This window comes from Crocuta crocuta, unplaced genomic scaffold (assembly GCF_008692635.1).
Source record: "Crocuta crocuta isolate KB4526 unplaced genomic scaffold, BGI_CrCroc_1.0 scaffold219, whole genome shotgun sequence".
Lineage (NCBI taxonomy): Eukaryota > Metazoa > Chordata > Mammalia > Carnivora > Hyaenidae > Crocuta > Crocuta crocuta.
Window position 1 is genome coordinate 10,123,367 of NW_027551572.1, and position 22,762 is coordinate 10,146,128.

At 42.1% G+C, this 22,762-nt stretch overlaps 1 long non-coding RNA gene across 1 annotated transcript; it reads right to left on the bottom strand.

Moving 5' to 3' along the window:
* Positions 1-295: 295 nt before the first annotated feature.
* On the bottom strand, positions 296-20,531 carry LOC144220761 (uncharacterized). The gene is made up of 3 exons (XR_013331854.1): positions 20,456-20,531; positions 16,730-16,788; positions 296-567 (listed from the first exon to the last, which is right to left on the bottom strand). It is a non-coding gene; the product is annotated as an uncharacterized LOC144220761 (long non-coding RNA).
* Positions 20,532-22,762: the final 2,231 nt, after the last annotated feature.

The window sequence follows — 22,762 nt, forward strand, 5'->3', positions numbered from 1 at the left end:
TTCAAAGTTTTTCAACAATAAAGGCCATTGCTTGTGCATCTTCTAAACAGGAGCAAACTGGCAATCTTTTTCATTTTTCTTTTTTCTCTAGGATGCTGGCATCTGTTTCTACTCTGTTTGCTAGGGTTTTCATTTAAAACGTAAAATATATTCAATTTCTCTACGATTAAAACGTATTGCCTTTTGTGAATGATGAATTCAGACAAATATCTCTGTCTTTATTTTCCACCACAGTTGGTCATAAATCCTGCAACCCAGAAGTGATAATGTTCTTTGGCTTTATGTAATTGTGCTGGCTGGGACTCGGGATGCTCATGTCTCCGTTTTTATTGTGTTGGGAAGTCAGACAACTCTTCCAACTTGCTGATGGAGATGTTGGCGTTGGCCCAGCTCTCTAGGGTGATGATAGTTGGACTGTTTTCTCTAAGGGATTGCTTTCCTTTGGCCAGCGATTTCTCTCATGGCTCTGTGTCCGTCCTTTGGAAGGCCACGAAGAAAAGAAAAATATTTCCCTGCTTTACAACTTAATGGAGGGTGAGGGAGGGAGGGGCTTGCTGAGCTGGAAAGCTTAAAGGAAAATAAGTGAGTCACCTTAAATGCGTACACATTGATTCAATCGCTCCTCCCCCTCCTCCTTGTCTCCCTTCCTTCCTCCCTCCCTCCCTCCCTGTCTCCCTTTCTTCTTACAGACCTCCCTCCTTCCCTCCCTCCCTTCCTCCTTTCTTCCTTCCTTTCCTCCATTTCACATGCATTTATTGAATACCTTATATGCTCTGAACTATACTGGTGTCATCAAAGTCCTAAAGGAGTTATGTGGTCTGGCAGGCATGCAAAAGACAACTATATAGGAAATTTGGGGAAGAGCGTCAGCTTTGGCAGTGTATGTGCTAGGGTTACATTAGTTGTTGTAACAATAAACTAAAAAGAATGGCTTAACACAACAGAAGTGTATTTCTTACGCAGATAATAATCCAAAGCAGATGTTCCTTATCTGTGGGTCAAAGGATACACGTTTCTAGCTAGGTCTCAGAATCATTTTCAGCCCTCCGAGACAGTGAAGAAGGCACATCTACTTCCTAGAAGCCCTCCTTCTCCTCATTTTCCGCTAGTGAAAACTTGTCATGTGACCCCGGCAAGATGCAAAGGAGACTGGGAATCACAGTCCCAGCTGGGCAACTGCATTTCTACAGGATAGAAGGAAACAAAAAGGGAATGGACAGTTACCCACAAGGAGACTATGAATGAATTCTCTTTTTTTCTTTTTTGAACAATAAATTTTCAGATGATAATGGAACACTTTGTAAGAAAAGTCTGGTGGGCATAATTTCTAGCATAAACTAGAAAAAGGACAAAGTGATCTGAAGATCTAAAAGTTGGGATACATGCAGGTCTCAAGTAAGAAAACAGAATAGTGTTTATACCACTTCGTATGGAAGAAGGGGAAGGTTCCATTTTCAAATCCACCATCACAGTGTGATTTGGCTCATTTTCTTTTTTTCCCTTTTTTTCTTGAAGGGATCATAAAAATTAAATCTAAAACGAATGCAATTCTTCAGAAAACAGATTCGGTTGCCCTTTCAGATACCTAATTTACCAAGCTCCATTAATGGGTGCCATCTTGCAGTTGGGGAAATGAGCCACTACCTTTGGAAGTTAGGTTTGTTAGCTTTTTTGCCTGAATCCCCTCCATTTTTCTCACAGCCTCAGTGAGCACAGTTTCTTTTCATCCTAATGTGGTGGGGGATAAAATGAAAGGAAATTTTCCTTAATTCAATAGTGAAACTTGCCAGTTGTGAAGCACTTTGAAATACAAACTAATTAATAAACACAACTCTCTTCTAGAGCAGGAAGGATTGCTGTTCTCATTTTTCACAGATGAGAAGGCTGCAGTTAACATAGTGGGCCCCAGGCTGTGTACCTCGTCTGCAGAAGAACGTTGAGGCACCAGCCCCGCATTCTCGCAGGATGGCATGTGGCCTCTCTAGAGTATAATCAGTTTTTACATGGGTTGTAGCTAACAGTGATTTCTTCAATGCCTCCACACTGCCCCTGGCACCGAGTATGCAATTAGTAATGTTCTTGTCACAAACTGTGAGTGACCCATTAAAGAGAATAAAGAAAAAGTGACTCACTGGATGACTCTATATCTCATAGACATTTTTAAATTTTTAAAAATGTTTTCACTTATTTTTGAGAGGGAGAGACAGAGCACAAGTGGGAGAGGGGCAGAGAGAGAGTGAGACACAGAATCCAAGCAGGCTCCAGGCTCTGAGCTGTCAGCACAGAGCCCCACATGGGACTTGAACCCACGAACCATGGGATCATGACCTGAGCCAAAGTTGGATGCTTCACCAACTAAGCCACCCAGGCACCCCTCACAGACACTTTTAGAGATGGAGAAATCTGTTGGACATCAGCAATGCGCTAAACTGAGAATCAGAAAGATGAGAAGTATCTGTTCCTACCTTCATGGTACTAAGACTTTGGGCCCAAAATTATTACTGCCATTGCATAGGTACAGAAATGGAGAACCAGAGATCACTGCCTTCCCAAGGGGACTCATTAGCAGAACTTCCATCCTGATATCATTCTTCTGTCTTGGCCCACAAAATGTAATAAACAATTTACATGTAATAAGGTAGCATTGCAACTATTTCAATAAGAAAAAAAGCTTGTCATAAGTGATGTTATGTGTGAAGGGTTGTCTGGAACACATCTTCTGTGATGGAATAATTGGTTCTGAATTATATCAGAGATGCATACTCACCAACTGGCCCCTATGGCAGTAGAATCTATAATCAACCCATGAAGCCCAAAATGCTTTGGCTATACCCACAATTAAAACATGTTTATTTTGAAGACTGTATTATAGTTTGAGGTAGAGGGCCTGTTGCTATAAACTGTTAGTAGTCAAATATAAGGGACTACTTAGGACAGAACATAGATCTTTGTAGAATCTTTGTTTATCCCTTCTTGAAGAAGTATATGCTCCTTATATATGTGAAAGAATTAATAGTCATGAATAAACCAAGTCAGGACACTTTGGGTTCATTTTTATTTTGTGACCACAGTGAGCTTGGATGTTATAAAACCACACTCTGCAATATGAGAGCCACTAGCACTCACGTGTGGCTACTATGAATTGAAGTGTGTTGTGTGTTCTAAGTATAAAATACATACTGGGTTTTGAAATCTTAATGTGAAAACAAGACTGCAAAATGTTTCATTTAATCATATTATATGATAATATTTCTGAATATATTGGGTTAAATACAACACATTATTAAAATGAATTTTACCTGTTTCTTTTTACTTTTGAATACGATTTCTGGAAAATTTAAAATTCCATGTGTGGATCACAACTTTCTACTGGAACATGATTTTATAGAATTCTAGCTTTTTAAGAGTCTTCTAACTATGAAAACTTATTCAACCATTGAGTCCCCCAGACTACCAGAAGGTTCTGCTGGTAGCAAGAGCTTCCTTTAGAAACAATAGGAAGACATCAGTATTCAAGCAAAAGAAATGTTTCCTGACTTTTGAATTTTCTTCCTTATTTTATTTTCTAATATTAGAAATGATCTTGGGGTGCCTGGGTGGCTCAGTTGGTGAAGCATCTGACTCTTGGTTTAGGCTCAGGTCATGATCTCATGGGCATATTATGTGCCCTCCAGGACACTCCGTGTCATGGACTCTTGGAAGCCATCCCTCACCAGCATCCCCTCCCCAAAGGGGCCTGAAGCTGAGTGGGATCCTTCTGTTCTGCGTTACCATAGCCAGATGGTCATCACTGGCTTGTCTCTTTATCCCATTTTTCTACCAGTTCCTTGTGGTCAGAGATTGTCTTTCATTTTTGTATTTCTAGGAAATAGTGCCAGGAAACATTACACAAATACTTGTTGACTAATTGCTTACTTGAAGGATGAGTGAATAAAAAGAATTCTTTAGTTGGAATTGTTATTTCAGAATTATTACCAGCAGCAGCTTACATTTGACTGACACTCCATAAAAGTTATATTAGTTTATCTTCACAAAAGTATTTGAGGGAAAATCCTTCCTCACTGGAAGCATTAGATTGTCATAACTACAGTTCTTCATAATGACTCCCCCACCCACCCAGTCAGGAGTACCTTGAAAATTATACTGATGAATACAGATTGCTGCGTGAAAATTATAAAGTAACAATTTATTTGTATCTGTATGTCATAAACAAACTAAGATGATGGCAGAGAGGATATTAGTGACATACGTGAGGCATTCTTTGGGGGTGGAGGAGGTGCCTACAGAAAAATTAATCTGTTGTATTTGGGGTGTCATATAATTTTCTGTCCAAACCCAAACAGTTTGAAAGTTAATGAGAGTGTTATATTTATTCTGGCACCAAAAGGGCTGTTAAGGACAAATCAGGATATACAGTCACCCTAGTTACCTTAAAGAACAACCTGTCAAAATAAGTGGCCTGTGGTACAGAAAGGATGCACGGTCTGTCCCCACAGGCTGATGGGATGGAAGGCACCCTCACTGTGAATGGAAAACCTAAGAGTAGACTAGTAGTCCAAGATCCCAACTATGTCCCCCAATGGCCTGACTATGCCCTACTAAGTAGATGAAACTTTACAGCTGGTCCCTGCAGATGAAGCCGCTTCATGCACTCTGTGGGTAGAGGTCCGACTGCTTGCTCCTCAGCTCACAAACCCAGCACGCTGCTTGGAAGGACCTATCCTGTCAGTTGTGGGAAGATGGCTTCCTTAACCAATGCTAGCTGAGCTAACACCTTTCTCTTGCCTTCTATGCTCCTCACCAAAGTGGTTTGAAAGACGGAGGGCCCATAGCACTACAGCTCATTAATGCCTCAAGCCTCTGTCATTGTTTCCAACTTGTTCCTACTAGCCTTAGAGAAAACCCAAAAGCTATGTTATCTTGATAAGAGCTTTCAATTAAAACCATCACATACACTATTTGTTTCAGAGATGAAGAAATCAAGTCTTAGAGATAGGAAGAAATCTGCCCATAGTGAGAACCAGGGGACAGATTTCTGAATCCCTGTCTGGGGCACTTCCTCCTGTAACACACAGCTTTGTGGAAATACCCCATGAGGATTACCCTGGCTTCATTTAGTTTGCAAATAAGCTTGAAATTTTCAAGAGACAAAAGTGTGACATTGGCTCTTTGTTTCCTGGAGGTGCGGTTACCTTGGTCCATTTTTAAGGTTGGTTCTCTCTTTCTTTTTTTATGTTTATTTTTGAGAAAGAGACAGAGACAGAGACAGACCCACAGACAGACAGACACACACACACACAGAGTGCAAGCAGGGGAGGGCTGGAGAAAGAGGGAGACACAGAATCTGAAGCAGACTTCAGACTCTGAGCTGTCAACACAGAGCCCAACCCGGGGCTCGAACTCACAAGCTGTGAGATCATGACCTGAGCTGAAGTTGGCCGCTTAACCCACTAAGCCACCCAGGTGCCCCCAAGGCTGGTTCTCTTTGAGTAAATGTGACTCTGTGCACCAAACGACCACAGCAAGTCTCACAGATGGCCTGCGTTGCTCGAAAGCTCCATGGACGCCAACCAGCATTAGTTAAGTTTTCATTCAAAATCTCCTTTAGGGTGACTTCTGTGCACCTGAAGTGCCTGTTCAAGAAGATCAACAAATGGCTGAAGACAGTTTTTTCAGCCAGAGGAAAGAATTATTACCTTACCATCAGTCTAATGAAAACAGAGGTGAAATACCAACCTGCACCAGATAAACAGCATACCAAGCCATCCATCACACTCAGCCACACTGAGCAGAACACCCTAACTGATTTCACCTGACTTTTCTGCTTCACTCAGACGGGCATTCACAGCATCGGAGAGCTGGGACCTTTTCCCACAAGTTTCTGTCAGAATAAAGACCTGGACAGGAATCCTTTAGGCTATTCCCTCTCCCAATCTAAACTTTCTTTTCTCTATAGTCCCAGACAGCAATAGCTTCTTAGAGGCCCACGTCTCACACACGAATGCTCCAAGCTAGTGATCCCTTCCGGGACCTGCTTTCACCTCCAATGGCAACTTTTTTCCTCAGGGCTAACAGTCAATAATTAGCATATCCAGTCACTTAATATAAGTGCCTTCTGGGTATAGAAATGCAAGGCCCTGTCTTCTAAGAGCTTCAAGTCTAGGAGAGAAGATAGAAGACTTCANTTTCTGTTTTCATCTGCCCTCCTTTTTTTTTCTTGAGGGAAGCAGCCAATTTTTACTTTGTTCTTTTCTCCTGTATATATATATATATATATATATATAGACATTCTTTCACTTTTTGCATATATCATCACTCATTTTGACTCAACAGTATCATGTGAAATAGAGGAGGTTCTACTAAATTCACCTTCAAGAAGGGGAAGCTATGATACATGGTGTCACCCAAAGTCATAGATGGAAGAAATTGCAATATTTTCTGAATGTGTGATTAGACTCCAGTCTACCAACCCCGGCTCAGTGATTTCCCTTCATTACAAGAGACTTCTTTGATTCTGTTTTCAGATTTCCCCTTTTCTTCTAGAAATCTAAAAATCAAATCTTTTGTAGCATCTCCCAAGTCAGCTCCCACAGGAGACCCTCCACCCAACTGTTACTCCTCTATTACTGTTTTCCAGAAGTTAGTGCCGTGATAGTCTTAGGGAATCTTAACGACTTCCAACCTGTACTCAGACTTGGTAGCACCTCCTGGGTGTGGCTACTCTGACACTTACAGTGTGAGGCAAGTACAAAGAATATGGCTTCTGGTTCAAGACATAGCTATATTTTGTTCAGGATTCGCATTCCATTCCATGGGGGCCTGAGACTTCACTGCGCCCAAAGATCTGGGTCTCCTAGCAGCAATGATCCTGCAGGAAAAGCATCATTCCTGCTGGTGATGGTGCTGGGATAGTGATGGGACCAGGTGATGGTGAATCCCTTACGTCAGCCAAACAGAAAAGGGCCCCATGAAAATAGAATCAGTGTTGTAACCAGTAACAGTCACCTGTCACTTCCTTATTTAGAGCAGCAGGGCAGAGAATTCTGGGCAGTGAGAGAGTATATAAGCCATCTTTAATATGTGGTACCTCATTTCTTTCTATTGCACATGGCTTGCATCTGAAAATTTGCCTTGCTAGCATTTCAGTGTTTGCATGCTAAATGCCACCAAGTCAAACTTAAATGTCGATTTTTCACTGTCTGAGCCTGTTTATTAGAAAGCATCATGCATGCCTATAAAGAAAAAGCTTCAACAGATTTTTAAATGTATAATAAATAAATTAAAAACCATCAACTTGCTCAAATACTACTGTATGTTTGTGGCTGGCAGAGTCAAGGAAGGCCAGGAAGCCAGTTTTCTATGTTCCCAGTTTAGCATCACTCACAATATTTGGTCTTGTAAAAGAGAAGATGTGACAGCCTAACTAACCAAATCCTCACCTATGCCCTTACCTTATGACCTTCTCTGGCTGGAAAATCACAGACTTACAATCAGAAAGTCAAAGTATTTAAAAAAAATTTTTAATGTTTATTTATTTTTGAGAGAGAGACAGAGCGTGAGTGGGGGAGGGGCAGAGAGAGAGGGAGACACAGAATCAGAAACGGGCTCCAGGCTCTGAGCTGTCAGCACAGAGCCCGACGAGGGGCTTGAACTAGAACAGCGAGATCATGACCTAGGCTGAAATCGGACACTTAATCGACTGAGCCATCCCGGTGCCCCCAGGAAGTAAAATTCTTAAGGTAGGGACTATATTTATAAACCTGCTTGGCTTCTGCAAGATGAGAGGCACTTGTGAGTGGTGGCTTTGAATGCTTGGCTATATCTCTGCAATGGTGAATAAAAGAAGCAATGCACATTTTGTTATTAATTGCCTTTTGAGGAACTTGTAAAGAGTTCTAGTGTGTTACAAAATCATGTTGACATTTGCTGATCTCTGAAATAAGGAATCGTAACAGAAACAAAATTTAATATGAAATATATTTGTGACAGGCACTAAGCATATGTTAGCTTGTTTAATACTTACAGCAATTCCACAATATTTTAATAACTCCAATATACAAATGAAGAAACTGAGGCATAGAGTCAGGGCTAAAACTATACATCTAGGAAGTGGTAAAGCTATTATTCGGACCCACATCTTTCAGAGCTGGTCATACTCTCGAGTTAACTCATGAAAAACTGATAAATATGTGAAGAATTTGACTATCTGTAGTGAAGGATATCCCTTTCCAGGGTACAAATATACCTTTTCTCCTCTCTTTGACAACGCTTTCCTGATATCACACTAGCTGAGAAGCTGTCATTTTCGAGAAATCTGTAAACGGAGAGTGAATAGTATCAGAATCAGACATCCCCATGTCCTTCATGGGGACCATGGTAAGGACAGAAAACCCTTCATGTCACAGACACACCACACACACACACACACACACACACACACACAGACTCTCAGACAACTGGAGTGAGTCCCCTCCTTGTGTTTTGGGCCATGATATATTCCCTGAGCAGGTATGTTTTGCAAACGAATTTCTCAGTATGCTAATGAGTAGGACTTAAAAAACAAAGGTGGGGGTGGTGATGAGAGTTCATGGTTTAAAAAAAAAAACGTTTGAGAGAAATGCAAATGTAAACAAAGGGAAGGGAGCGTTGCGGCTATCTATCAAAGATGGCCTCAAACTGACTTGAGAGGCATCTTGTAGGACTCCAGTTCCTCAGGACACTGTCCTCCTTTCTCCTCTGAACACTCTTCCCGAAAAGTAATGAAACATTTTTGTCTCCTTCAATTATATTCATTTCTGTTAAGTAGCTAAATGCTTGGCTACAATCACTTGCCCTCTTTCCAAGCTTCTCAGAGACAGCTCGCTGTCACTCCCAACTACATCTATCATGTATTACTTCCATTGCCTCTACACTTCACACTTAGCAGATGCATAAACTTCTAAGTGATAAGTTCATTTTACTGGAACCATGTCTAACCATATTAACATCTCAGCCAAGGCTCCATAAAATGCAAAATGATAAGAAGAGCTGGGATTTGGAACATTTCTTCTGTAGTTGTGACACTTGGAAGTAATCCAGCTGTCAAGTCAAAGACAAACTTCACCTGTGCTGTTTCAGATCCATCAGGCGTACAAAATGGAAAGATAAGGTTACACCCAGTGAGGTGCTGAAACATGGGAAATCGAACCAACCCAAGGGCCATGTTAATTAAAGCAGAGCTCTGCCAAGCAGGGCTTATCAACAAGGGCCTTGAGCCTCCCCAAATGTGCACAGTTGGAGATCAAACCCGGCCAGCCCTCGCCTGTGGCTGAGAGGTGCTCGAAGCCCGTTTGAAGCACAACCTGAACTTTGTTGGCACCAGCCCAAATGCCTACAAGCCACTTTGATCGTGCAGCTCTAAGTGCCACAGGATTTCCGGCCAACCCAGAGCTCGGCTATTTTCATGAATAGTGACAAAAGGTGGAGATCAGAGAAAAGCAAGAAAGGCCCCCAAATTTCAGTCACACACCAAGGGCATAACATGATGTTGAGAAGCAGCCAATGTCTGCCTCACAAACTGTGTCTGAGCCTCAGGTCAGAACAGAAGCATCAATATCTCCGTCATGGATATTGTGTCTTTTGGCATTTCCCTCTTGTTACGAAGTTCTTGAGCACCAATGGCTTTTTCTATTGTGCTCTTTCTCTTTCTAAGTGCATTTAGATTCTCCATGCCATGTCCTATGCTATGGCAGTCAGAGGCTTTGGACGTGGTCTAGATTCTGGACAAACATGAAGATTTGTTTTTCTTTGTTGTGACAGCTGAAACCAAGCCTTAAGGCTTCGAAGGCTATTCTCATGACGAGTGTTCGCCAGGTTTGAAAAAGACGTGGTACGCATTCAGCCCATTTCTCATGTACCTTTTGCTCAGGAGGCTCTGGTCATGGGGGCCAGATGGCAGGCAGCCAAGTGTTGAGAGAAGGAAGGCTGGTGTGCAGGCTGTGCTGGCAGAGTGCGGGCTGTGAGGGAGCCCCTCGGGCATGCTGAGTGACATTCCACCGGCCGGCTGGGCCAGGTGTCCTGCACTGAAGGCACTGCTGTGACCCCCACACGTTATGAACCCTGCAGTCTGCAGCCATGGAGAGGTATTCCGAAAAAGGAATTTCTTCTGCTTCCATTCCCTTTCTGGAATGTCTACAACTCCTTCCTTGGGCTGGGAGTAACTCTATATTTCATTAGTTATGGTGCTGAGTGTCACCTGATAAACTAGTTACTTAATTGCTAAGTATACCAGTAGAAGGCAGAGAACAAGTCTTGCAAGCACTGAGCCAGAACTATAAACCACATGGGGCACCTGGGTGGCTCAATCGGTTAAGTGTCCAACTTTGGCTCAGGTCACGATCTCAGTCGGTGGGTTTTGAGCCCCACATCGGGCTCTGTGCTGACAGCTTAGAGCCTGGAGGCTGCTTCAGATACTATGTCTCCCTCTCTCTCTGCCCCTCCCCCACTGATGCTCTTTCTCTCTCTGTCTCAAAAATAAATAAATATTTTAAAAAGCCCACAACCATTTTCTATGTCATTATCATTAGATAATCACACACTCCTCTGCCTTCTGCTGTGAAGGGAGACTGGAAACCAAAACTCTTCAGTAACTGAAGTCACCAACTTCTATGCTCTTTTACTTCCATGAATAAGTCTCCAGCAGAAATGCAAGTTGGGGGCAGGTGCCCCTTAATGTCACATAGGGTCCTTCTGCATTTTGCTCAGGATCCTCAGGGGGTGCTTATGTTGCTACCTTTTTACTCAACCGGCTTATGAAAGCAAAGCTTTGTTCCATGTTGAATTATTAGCATTACTTTAAATCCTTGAAATCCTCATTTGAAATAGTCTTTAAAGCAGAAAAGGCACAGTGTGGTTTCTCTGGGTCTCCCAGTCCAAAGTGCTTATATTAAGTAATGGCAGCAACAAACATCGATCCTAGACCCATGATTAATGTCCTTCCCACACTGTCCTCGTACTTTGACCTCATGTTCTACTTTCCTTGCTCCCTTCACTCTCACCCACTGACCAGTGGATGCTCGTGGGCACACGAGTCCTGGCCTTTGCACCTACTTCTTCCTTGGTCCGCCTGTGCTTCCCCAGTATCTGCATATCTCACCACCTTGCCTCCTCTAGGCCTTTGTTCAAATGTCACAATCTTCAGGATGCCCTCCCTGGCCACTCCTCTTAAAGCTCCTCCTGCACCAGACTTCTGTCTTCCTTTCCTGCCTTATTTTCTCTTAAGCGTTTATGCTAGCCTATAAATATATACTTCTATGTATTTTATGTTTAGCTAGTTTTAGTGTTTGTTCTCCCAAGCAGATTATAAAAATAGAGAGTTTTTGCTTGTTTTGCTCCCTGTTGCATTAGGGCCTGGCATATGGTGTTTAATAAGGATTTTCGATGGACTGAATACATGATGTGGAGCTAGGCTCTGTGCTGGCTACTCATGATCAACCAAATGTGGGCTCTCATTGCAAGGGGTTATAGTCTTGTAGGAAAGATGTTAGGTAAGAAATCAAGACAAAATATGCTTCCTGCAGGGAGGCAAGTGGTGAGGGAGCCTTACCTTGGTCTCCCTGCAGGAGGGACATTCAGGCCAAGACCTGAGCTTATGTAAAGTCAGAGACAAGAAAGAATATGGTGGGTTCCAGGTGGCTAAAAGCTGGGTTGTGAGGATCAAGAAGGGGCCAGAGGTGCAATGAAGTTCAAGGCGGGGAGGGGGTAGGTGGTGAAGGCCTTGCTAGCAATCTAAGGGAAATTGAACAACGGGGAGCCAATCCTGGGTTTTAAGTGGAGAAATGACATGATCCAGAATAGCATTTTAACTAGATCTGAGAGATGCAAGACACAAAGCTAAAATTAAGTAGACCTCTGTGTGTGCAGACTGTCGGATCTGTCCTGAGGAAAACTGGCTGACTCTGAACAAACGAGACTAGTAAGCACAGCGGCACAATTTCTTGGAATCCCTATGGTTCTAGGAACATACTGAGCTCCTTCCTGCCTCAGCACTTTCACCCACCATGTCCCCCATACTGGACATGTTCTTTTCATCCACCCAAAGCTACCCACCCTTCTGGTAGTTGCAAACCCACCTCTTCTGAAGAATCCTTTCCTAGCTCTTTCTGTCCTCATTGGTATTTCTTTCCTTTGATCTCCTAAAGCACGGAAGTAGGCACCACAAAATTCAGCTGTTAATGTTCTATTTTCTTGAATAACCTGATCCTTTATTACTCCAAGTAGAATGTTCTCTCCTTGCAAAGGGGGACCCCATATCCCACCCACCTTCTCCCCACCTACCTACAAAAGGATGAGAACACACTAGAGTCTTCCAAAATGTACCATTTGATTTAGGTACAGATGATTGAATATATATTTTAATTTGTAATCTTAGAATGACTCTTTGTGGAGTCCTACTTTAGATATGAGGACATCTAGGCATATGTATGTAGGTCAGCAGGGAAAACCAGAGGGAAAAAAACTAAGCTCAAGAGGTATTATCTGACTATAATTTAGTTGAGTGTAATCAAGAAAAAAAAATGGCAAGTCCTCTAAGACAACTGGGCACTTGTGAAGAACAAAGGTAGACTATCCAAAATTTAATAGCAAATATCAAATCCCAACTAGGCAGTTGCTGCAAGGATATCCAGTGAGTCTAAAACCCAAAATTCAGTGAAGTTTGGCCAACTGAATAATGACCACAAACCTCAGTACAGTTGGTTTTGCTATCCCAGGTAATGGAATGACACGTGTAGGAACAGCTCTATTTCTGGAGTAAGATGTAACATTTCTTTCTGTTGTTGCTGTATTGAGACTATGAACAAGTTCATTAATGATTACTTCATTCATGTATTTTCCAGTATCTTTTCATTGGCTCTGAAGGCCCTCTAAATGGATCAACATAAAATAATGTTGTATCTCTTGATTCCAGTTCAAAAATCTCAGTATTTTGCAGTAAGCTATCTTTCAGTGAAGATTTAGTGATGTTTTTACTTAGGCCTCCTTGAGAGCGACAATGAATGGGCTTCCTGTTGCTGATCTAGATCAAACCTTTTGTCAGACTGTTACAACACACTCAGACATAAAAGATATTGCAGGGTCTCTGTTGCCTCAACTATGTAGCAGTTATCATAAGTTTATATTGTGTGTCAGTGACAACATGACGGGGATGCCAATCACACCGCTCTGGCTGTAGGTGTGTCAGTATTCCTATTCCAGGTCCTTATATTCAGTAGTTCATAAAGTGGCCATAAAAACTCACCACAAATACTTTCCCCTTATTTGTTTTTTCCTTTCTCTAGGTAAATAGGGTACTTCAAGACCTGTGGGTCAGTTTTTAACCTGACTTGTCTCATAAAGGTTATCACTTGGAGTAAAAAGAATTAAGTTCTTTTGTGTCCAAAAACAATATTTTCCTTCAGATTATGATGGGAGGAGGGAAGGCTGGCTCACACTGAAATCTCACGTTTGAAGTTGGGGCTAGGTTTCTGAGTGCAAAGCAGGTGCTAGGATTATAACCGTGCGTTGAGTTGCTCTTTTTTCTTGAACCATCTCTACAATCTTAGGCAATGAAAAACTGAGATCAAAGATTCAATTGTGTTTTTTTTCCTTGCAACTCCAATATGTATTCACTGACTGCAAGCTGTGTTCCAGATACTTTATAAATAGTAGGTCACTTACTATAGTAATAGTGCAAAGAGGTATCACTGCCTTCACTTTATAAGCAAGGAAACCAAAGCTCAGACCAGTTAAGTAACTTGCCAGAGGTCACACAGTGGAGCTGGAACAAAACCCAGGCCCACAGGCAGAGGTTCAACCTTTGGATATTTTCTATCATCATAACAGAAGCAGGTAATGCTCAAAAGTACCAATACATCAATGGAACAAGCCACTTACAGCTAGATCTATACTGGAAACGGCTTAATTCTGCTAACATGGAGTAAGTGTCTCAGAAGCCACTGCTGGGGTTCTGCAGGGCTGGGCGTAAGAAAAATCCAGATACAGGCAGTTCCTCCATTTAGTATGCCCATATGATGGAAATCTGGCAATTTCCCTAGTTGTCTTTAATTCATTCCAAAAGTTTGCTGTGAGAGGGGCTCCTGGGTTGTTCCATTGGTTAAGAGTCTGACTTTGACTCAGGTCACGAGCTCACGGTTTGTGGGTTCAAACTCCGCATTGGTCTGTGTGCTGACAGCTCAGGGCATGGAGCCTGCTTCAGATTCTGTGTCTTCCTCTCTCTCTACCCCTCCCCTGCTCCCACTATGTCTCTCAAAAATAAATAAATAAACATTCAAAAAGAAAGGTTTACTGTGAGAATTAATGTATCAGGAGGGCTGGCAGGTAGCCCTGACTCAAAACTAGACATGCTCCTGCCCTCAGAGAGGACGCTTATCTGGGGACCCGGCTGAAGCTGGGCTAAGCGCGGTGGGTTACTCTCAAACCGGGATTCATGTTCATGTGAGCTGAACTCATCCTCAGCCACTGGTTGGAAACTTTCATTTTGTCCAGATCCACTCCCAAATTTAGAAGTAAAACTTCACCAATTTTTCATGTTTTCCAAAAATAATTTTTCCTTCTCATGGTTTGTAATTTTAATTGGAGGAGAAAGGAAGGGGGAATAAAAAGAAGAGAACAGGAAGGGGAGAAGGGAAAAAGATGTGATGTGTTAAAAGCATTTTTAAAACAATTCTTGACCAGGGCACCTGGGTGGCTCAGTCGGTTAAGCTTCCAGGTCATGATCTCACAGTTTGTGAGTTCAAACCCCACTTCGGGCTCTGTGCTGACAGTGCAAAGCCTGCAGCCTGCTTCTTATTCTGGGTCTCCCTGCCCCACCCCTGCTTGTTTTCTGCCCCTCAAAAATCAATAAACATTTTTAAAAATTTAAAAAACAAAAAATCCAATTATCGACCAAAAAGGGACCTCAGATACACAAAATCTGTTACCATCTTTCATCTCTTTTGTAGTATATGTATTTTTATCAGGAGCCCAACAGGAAAAGACCAAGTCAGCTTCAGTGTTTGGTAGGGAGCCCACTGCAATATTGATGACATCATGTCAATCATGATTATAAGTTACCCGGTCATAATTATGTGAATATTATTTTATAAGCTTTAATAAGTTGCTTGAGCATTTAAGATGAATGATTTAGAAGTCTAAATGCATATTCACGCCAAAGACATAGGACATATTTTTCATAATTGTTCTTGTCCCTTGGGTCAGTAATACAGTTTATAATCATCATAAAATTTCATTCTTAATTCCTTTTAATTTATCAGAAGGAAAATATGGATGGTTATTACCCAATTAAAATATTCCTGATGCTTTTAAGGTACATATTGTGGGGATTTTAGAGTTTTACTGAAGACAATTAAAAAAAGAAAGAGCAGCTGTGTGTCTTCAAAGTATTTTTAAGTGCTCCAAGTTTGCAGATATTCACCTGGTACCCTGTTTCCACCTGTCTTGTTCTCGTATCAGCTGTGATGTAATCAAGGAATAATTGGAACATTTTCCCCATGTGAAAGGTGCAGGAGTGTATGACTAATGACAGAGTTTTCATTTGGGAGCTAGAGAATCCATCTGATACTCACACACACACTTGGCTTACAGTTTCCAAGGGCAGGGACCAGGGACAAGATCATCAAAAACATGAGACAAATGCATGAGTCTGAGTCTACTTTCTTGGCAGGACAGCCTACCATTTGCTTTGTGAGAGAGGAAAGAGGTGTGCCCTCTGGATGCATGTTTTGTGCACGTGACATTTCTTTCTAGATGATTCCTATGCCACTATCGAGAAAGCAACCCAGCAGGGCAGACTCAGTTACAACAGCTACAATTTCTTCCTGAGAAATCAAATGGATCAAAGTGATTAATACCCACCAAAAGAAAAATGTCTAGCCATCAAAATTGCATTTCAATTCATTATCAAAGAATCAGACACAGATTCAGCCTCATACTCCTTCCTTAGGCACACTCAGTTTCTTCTCGGTTTGATCATGACCTTAAACTGGAACTGTGTAGATATCTATCTTGATTTTCTCCCTCTTACTTAACCAAAAGGTCTTAATCTCATGCATACGCAAGTCCAGTTCTCTGAAAAGAAAGCAACCCAAATACAGAAACTTCTGATAGTTTACTTAATATTCACACGAAAACACTCTTGAGGAGGGGTACTGTGAAGATGCCTGATTTGTGCCCAAGCTTTCAAACAAGTAGTGAACCTCTCCAAAAGAGAACAAGTTGAGTCTTTGGAGTGATTAGTTGGTGGATGTGCTTAACTAACAGATGAGATGGTGCACATGCTAAGGCTGAATGGTCATTTAAATATACACAAACACCTTTTCATTTGCAAGGTACATTATAGTTTATGAAGAGGTCTGGCACATGGTACATCATTTTTCAAAAATAAGCATACCTGCAGTTTCTAGAATCCATTCATAGCTGTCTCCTAACATGTTGTTCAACGGGAATTGCAGTTTCCTTTTAAATATGCAAATTTTCACTAAAAATATTTAACTGTAGGATCCGTATACTAATACGTTTTTTAAAAGTACATTTAAATGTTGGTCATTACTGAAATGGGTGTCACCTACTGTGGCACATTTGGCCCCAGTTTGTTGTGTTTTGCTCTAGCAAGAGACTAATGCCTGAGCACTAGTTATTCCGGTTCTCAAAAGCTATGAATTTTGATATACAGCTCCTCATTATGAAAGCTTACCTCTTTATGGCTTCACCCAGGTGAGTGGATGGCTCCGGGCTTTTCTTGTAGGCTCTGACCTAGAGAAATGAAGTCTGGAATATGGGGTCTGCAGGCGCCGACTTGTAAAGGAAAGACCCACACCTGCTGCCTTCAGTGATCTGGGAAACTCCAGCCAAGGGAACATGGAGTCACTAAATCTTGCAAAGTAGGAACAGAGCCCTTACTTTTAGGGAGCCTATCCAAACAGGTGACAAAGCGCCCCACTTCAAAGGCAGGAAATCCTTTCAGACGTTAAGTTAAATCGTAAGGATACAAAATGACCTACATTCAGGAAAACGCAGGGACCCAGTGATTTGGGGTCATGTTCGTTCCAGTTTAATGAAGCGTGTTTGGTGGATATTAACGGGTCTCAGGGATCCCTCCTGTAAGCAGACCACAGCCTTTCCACCAGAAACCCACCTTTTCAAGACCTTATTTTTCAAAAGTCACTGGAGCTCACATCAGATTGAGGTTGCCATGTAAAGACTCTCTCTGGGCCAGTTTTCACTCTTAAAATTGGTCTGGTTTAAGATTACAGTAGCTCAGAATGTTTAGGAAACTGAAAATGTCTTAAGGTCTTGCTGAACATGAAAACTCAGGGAAGGCATTGGCCTATGGTGCAGCCTTGGAAAATGAACAATGACTGCTTCAGGCTTGAAGGTCAGCCCAGAAGCTCCCTGATATCAAAGCACAGGATTCCCCAGTAGGTTTTCCCCACTCAGCATGCAAAGTCTTCATGGATTTCTTGCCAGTCCCCAAAAGTACTTACGGCCGTGGAAGCTGCAGTTTGAACCATGTTAATAGGAGTACTAAATTCACGTCCACATCTCTCAGAATAAAAGGGCTGGGGACAGGCATGGCTGAAGAGGGCAGAGCTACAGCACATGCTGTTTTCTCCTTCGGGGCCTTTGGATCTCCCAGCACTCAGAAGAATTACTGAACAAATGTGCAAGCGGGAAGGAAATGGGTGGGTGAAAGTCAATCCCATTTCAGAGCAGAAAAGTCGTCCTTCCCTGTTTACATTTTCAAAAGGTGAAAATCAAAAAAAGGGTTGAGATTGGAAAATTCCTGCGTAACCGTAAAGCTTAACCTACATTCCATAGTTTTATCAGCTTAAGCCCCTCTGAACAAGGAGGTCAAAGTTGACCCTGCTTCCCCACTTGCAAAGCAAGTCAACAGATTTTGTATGTATAGCTATAAACTGTTTGCAAGTTTCTTAAGTCAGGCACTCGGGATGAATTATGAATGGAATTAGCCAACTTGACTTGGAATTTCCTCACTTTTACTGGTCTTTAAACAAGATTTTTATACATTCATCTGTAATCAATGGGACCAACACATGAAATGGCTTTTAACATAAAACACTCTGTTTCAGAGTGATTTTGCAGCTAAGGAAACTTAAATATGAACTTCGAATGTGGAAAAGGTAGTTTTTACATGGTGCTTTAAAATTGATCTGGAAAACTGATGAGCTGGCCACGAGATTTCTGTCAGAAACTAAAACGAAGTTTATATTTTAAAACATAATTTTAAATGCTCGCTTTCTTTCTTGGAGCCAATCCGCTCCTCATAGCATACATTTGGTATCTGGTTATTGAGTTTTTAAGTTGCAGGGTAGTACACTTTAGATATTCATAAATACAGAGCACAGCAAAATCCTTCCTGAGTATAGAACTACCTTTAAAAATTATCATCCAAATGACTGAATGCTACACGCACACCTCCTGATTCACTTTGGGTTATTAGCTAGTTCCTGCCTTAATATATATTCTTCCACAAAAAACTTGCACTGTCTTAAAATGTCCCTAACAAACTGGGATGTCCAAATTGATATCAATAGCAGATTGTGCACCTAAAAACTGTGAGATCAGGATCAATGTCAGGTTTTGGATAGAAAAATGAACTTGGGTTGATTTTTTACTCCAAGAGGGTACATATTCACATTTATCCCTTGGTACATATAAAAGAAGATTTAATGAACATATTTCTCAACTGTTCATGTAGAAAGGAAAACCACAAAGTCCAATAATAGTTTCATCATACAGCTCATGTAACAAAATATTTGGGACATTTAAAAGAAAGGTACTAATTAAAGTACACACAAAAATTTCCAAGTTTAAAAATCAGTTGGGAAAAAGTACTTCTCAGTCACTTAGAATATAATTACTTGCACATTTTAATGGTCTTGTAGATTTCAGTAGTAAAATATTTCTACAAATTTCTTGCCTTTTCAAGTACTTCCAACATACCAAAGGCCAAGATGTTCTTTTTTCTTCATATTATATTCAAAGTATCCACCATTTTGATAGAACTGTTGTTGTGGAATAATTTTCTTACACCTGATTGCAATATATCTATAGAATGGAAAACAGTCTCTGATTTTTTTTTTTTCTGGAAGAGGGAAATAGTATGGAAAAAAGCCCTTTCAAAGATGTTTTTATATTCATTTAAAATGTGTTAATTCCCAAGTTTCCTTACAAAAATCTTTGATATTACTATTTTATATAGATGTACTTACAGGTTTGGAAATCCTCTTCCCTCAACTAAACTCCTTGAATAGAGCTGTACTAATCTTGTCTAAATAAAAAAAAAAATTACTTACACCAGTCATATATCTACCTGAAGAGAATTAAAAATGTTAGCCATGATGGTGTTTTTAATAGTAGTGAACATACATTTTCTGAAGGACAGATGAACTTCAATCTGAAACGTGAACACAGTACAAAAATAATACAAATAAAAGTTTCCTTTTGAACTTCATAAATCAATGAAAAAATGTGTATCGTAACAATTTTAAATACGAAACTTTTATTCTGAACTACTGAGAAAATCTTATGCAGTAAAGTACTTGTTTCCGTACTTCCATAAACATACTTGGCCTTCATTTTCAAAGGCAACGCTGACTGACCACATTAAAATAGCTGTTTGCGGGGAATGGCTCAATTCCTCTTTTAATTCTGCTTTTAGTAGCTCTCAAAGCTTCTGATAGCAAATGTCAAACCATATTTAAATGGACTTGTTTGCTGTTTTAACTCCAATGATCCAATCCAGGCTATTTCAAATTCAATACTTCACAAATGACAATAAACAGTGCGGTTTTTTTAATTGTCGAAAGACCGTTTTTTCATTTATCTTATAACAAAAAAAAAATCTAAAACATGGGGCTATAACTCCCACTATAAATTAGTTACATTTCGTTTAGGCTAGAAGTGAACACTACTTTATCAAAAAGATCCTTGGGTTCTCCGTTTACTTTAAACATCACCTTGCCGCATCAAAATCAACTGTTCTTGCCATCTGTCAAACCACAAGTTACTTGTGCAAGCCTCTACAGGAAACTGGAGGATCTTACGTGGTAAGCTGAACTTACCTCTTCTGAGCTTTGGCAGTTTACTTAATATTTACTTTCTAACAAAATGTAGCTAATTGTTAACTGCAGCGGAAAACCTTGAACATCCGTGAGAAAAATGATGCCGCGAAATGTCACTCCCGTTTATTTCCTATGTCACTAACATCTCATCAAGACGCTCCTAAAACTGGTTCCGCATATGGCCGCGTTTGCATCGTTTTGGAACTGCAAACCAAGATGTGGCCCACTGATCATCTCTACCTAAAAAGCACCCCATCTTTCACTGGGCTCCGTCACCAACATCTCTCTCCCTAGAAGACAAATACTTTTCAGATCTCACACCCTTCTTTACAAACCTGCGCGGGTCTTTCGTGGGGGAGGGGGTGGCAAGACTTTGGTGGGAGCTGCTTCCCTTCAGCAAAGCAAGGGCTGACTGCAAAGGCGCGGGACGGGTGTTCGAGCCATTTCCTGCCGATTCCAGATCGCACCAGAGCAGCGCGGAGAGGAAGTCGGACTTCTTTTCCAGGCGGAGCCTCCACATTGCTCTTGGGGAGCCCGCGCCGTGGGCTGGGGCCCGGGGAGGAGTGCGCCCGTGTTCGCGCCCCAGGCGGGCGGCTCCGCGCGGCTGGGAGGGCTGGGAGAGGGGTCCCGAGAGCAGCGGGGCACAGTGAACTCCGGAAAGGGAGCTGAGCAGGAGAGAACTCGCTCGCGGAGCCGCGGGCTCCAACCCCGGGCGTGCACTTGAACTCGCCGCAAGGCCGGCCACCCGCTGTGCTCGGAGCGCACCAGTGTCCCGGCCGGAGCCGGACATGGGCCTCGGGCGCTCCTCGGCCTCACTTGGTAGAACGGCCAGGCCCACGGCGCTGGGCTGGGTGGGGGTTGGGGGGTGTTCCCACCCCGTACCCTGGATTAGCTGCGCCTGGGCAGCGCACCCCACTCCGGGACCCCGAGTCTGAAGGCGGAAACCCAGGGTTGCCTGCGGTGAAGCTCGACTTACACTTCACTTTCCGACTTGGAGAAAATGTCACAGGAGTGGGGGAAAGAAAGAAAGAAAGAAAGAAAGAAACCCTGTAAATAGGATTTCGAGGGAGGGGGGCGAGGACAGAGGAGTGCGCGCGCGGCTGGGGCGGCGCGGCCCCGCGGGCGCCTGGCGGGGATTCCCGGTCTCGCAGCGCGCCCTAGTGGACGCCCTGCCCTAGCCCGCTCCGCGCCGCGCTCGCTCGAGCTCCCCGGCTCATTACAATCTGCAATATATTATTTCTCCCAAAGTATTGACAATGTGTGAGACTCCAGTAACCCCGGAGCTCTTGTCTGTAATCAGCACATTTATTCACATTTAGGGAGAAGAATCCGATTTAAATCCCCGTGACCCAGATTGGGTTACAGTGTCATTTTCCCTGGATCCTCTTTTAAATCCACTCCACACTGCTTCTCTGTCTATTACATGCTAATTTAATTTTACTGTGGACGATATTTTCAGCATTTGCTGAGGACAGTAAATTTTGTAGTTTATGTTATTTCACTTTTTATGACTTTTTAACACTTAATAAAATTTTATTAGAGCACTTTTGTGTTTACAAGGCCACAAAACTCTTGGCAGGTTGTCAGAAGTCCTTTTTATTATGATCCTACTGATATACTGCGAGTAATGAAATAATCATGTCCAGAAATGTATCAAAGGCCAGAGGGATTATCCCACTTAATAGCTCCACAGATGCGCCCAGAAGAATGCGGACACGCGGCGGGAAGGGCTGAGAGGCGGCGGGAGGAAGGAGGCAGCCCCCACGCCTTTCTTTACCATTTCGGTTGCTTTCCTAAAAGGCTACATGCAGGGTCATGTGACTTTCCGCGGTCTCAATAAAAAAAAAAGAATTTATTCTATTGCAAAATGTGCTTTTCTTTTTATTCTCCTTGTGTGGGCATTTAAGGCTGTTCTAGTGGCAGTGGGGCTGGCTCAGCAAATCGGTGTCAGTCACTTTCCTCTCATTTCTAAGTGTACTTTTGTGGCATTTAAGCAGCCGATGGTGACATTGGTGTTGATCTTTGCGGCTTCTACAGTCCTTACCAGTCCTTACCGAGAGGAGACACTGGGAGGGACCCAGGAGGGGCAAGAGATGTTTTAAGGTCCTTCCCCTTCTGCCAAACAGCACTTTTTGCTGTTGCTTTTTGTTTGGTTTTGCAAAACAGGGGACTAGTGACTTGAGGACTCTGCTTTCTGCCTCGTGCCAAAGAACCACAGTGTGCTGCTTGTATTTTATTTTTGTTTTTTGGTAAGACTTGCTATGAGGACTGAGATATTGCAGTTTTGTTTTTTTTTTTAAGAACCATTTCCTTTTCCTTTAAGTATATACATGATTATTTAACACACTGGTGTTAAGTTCATTCTTGCTGCAAAAGAAGGCCATTGTGCTTCCTGACCCCGAAAGCAAGGTGGGTGGCTTTGTTTTATAATTAAATGTTCTGTCTCCAGCTTCGTATTTCTCTTTCTGTTATTTCCTAAATAGGGTGCCAAAGTGATCAAAGAGATGAGGAATAGAATCATAAATGGAGTGATTTTGAAATTACTGTTACTGTGTCCAGAGCACGTGTTCTTTTAAACTTTGGCTCTGAGGGACTTTGGTAATCTTTTTCACAAGCGTGTGTGTGTGTGCGTGCGCGCGCGC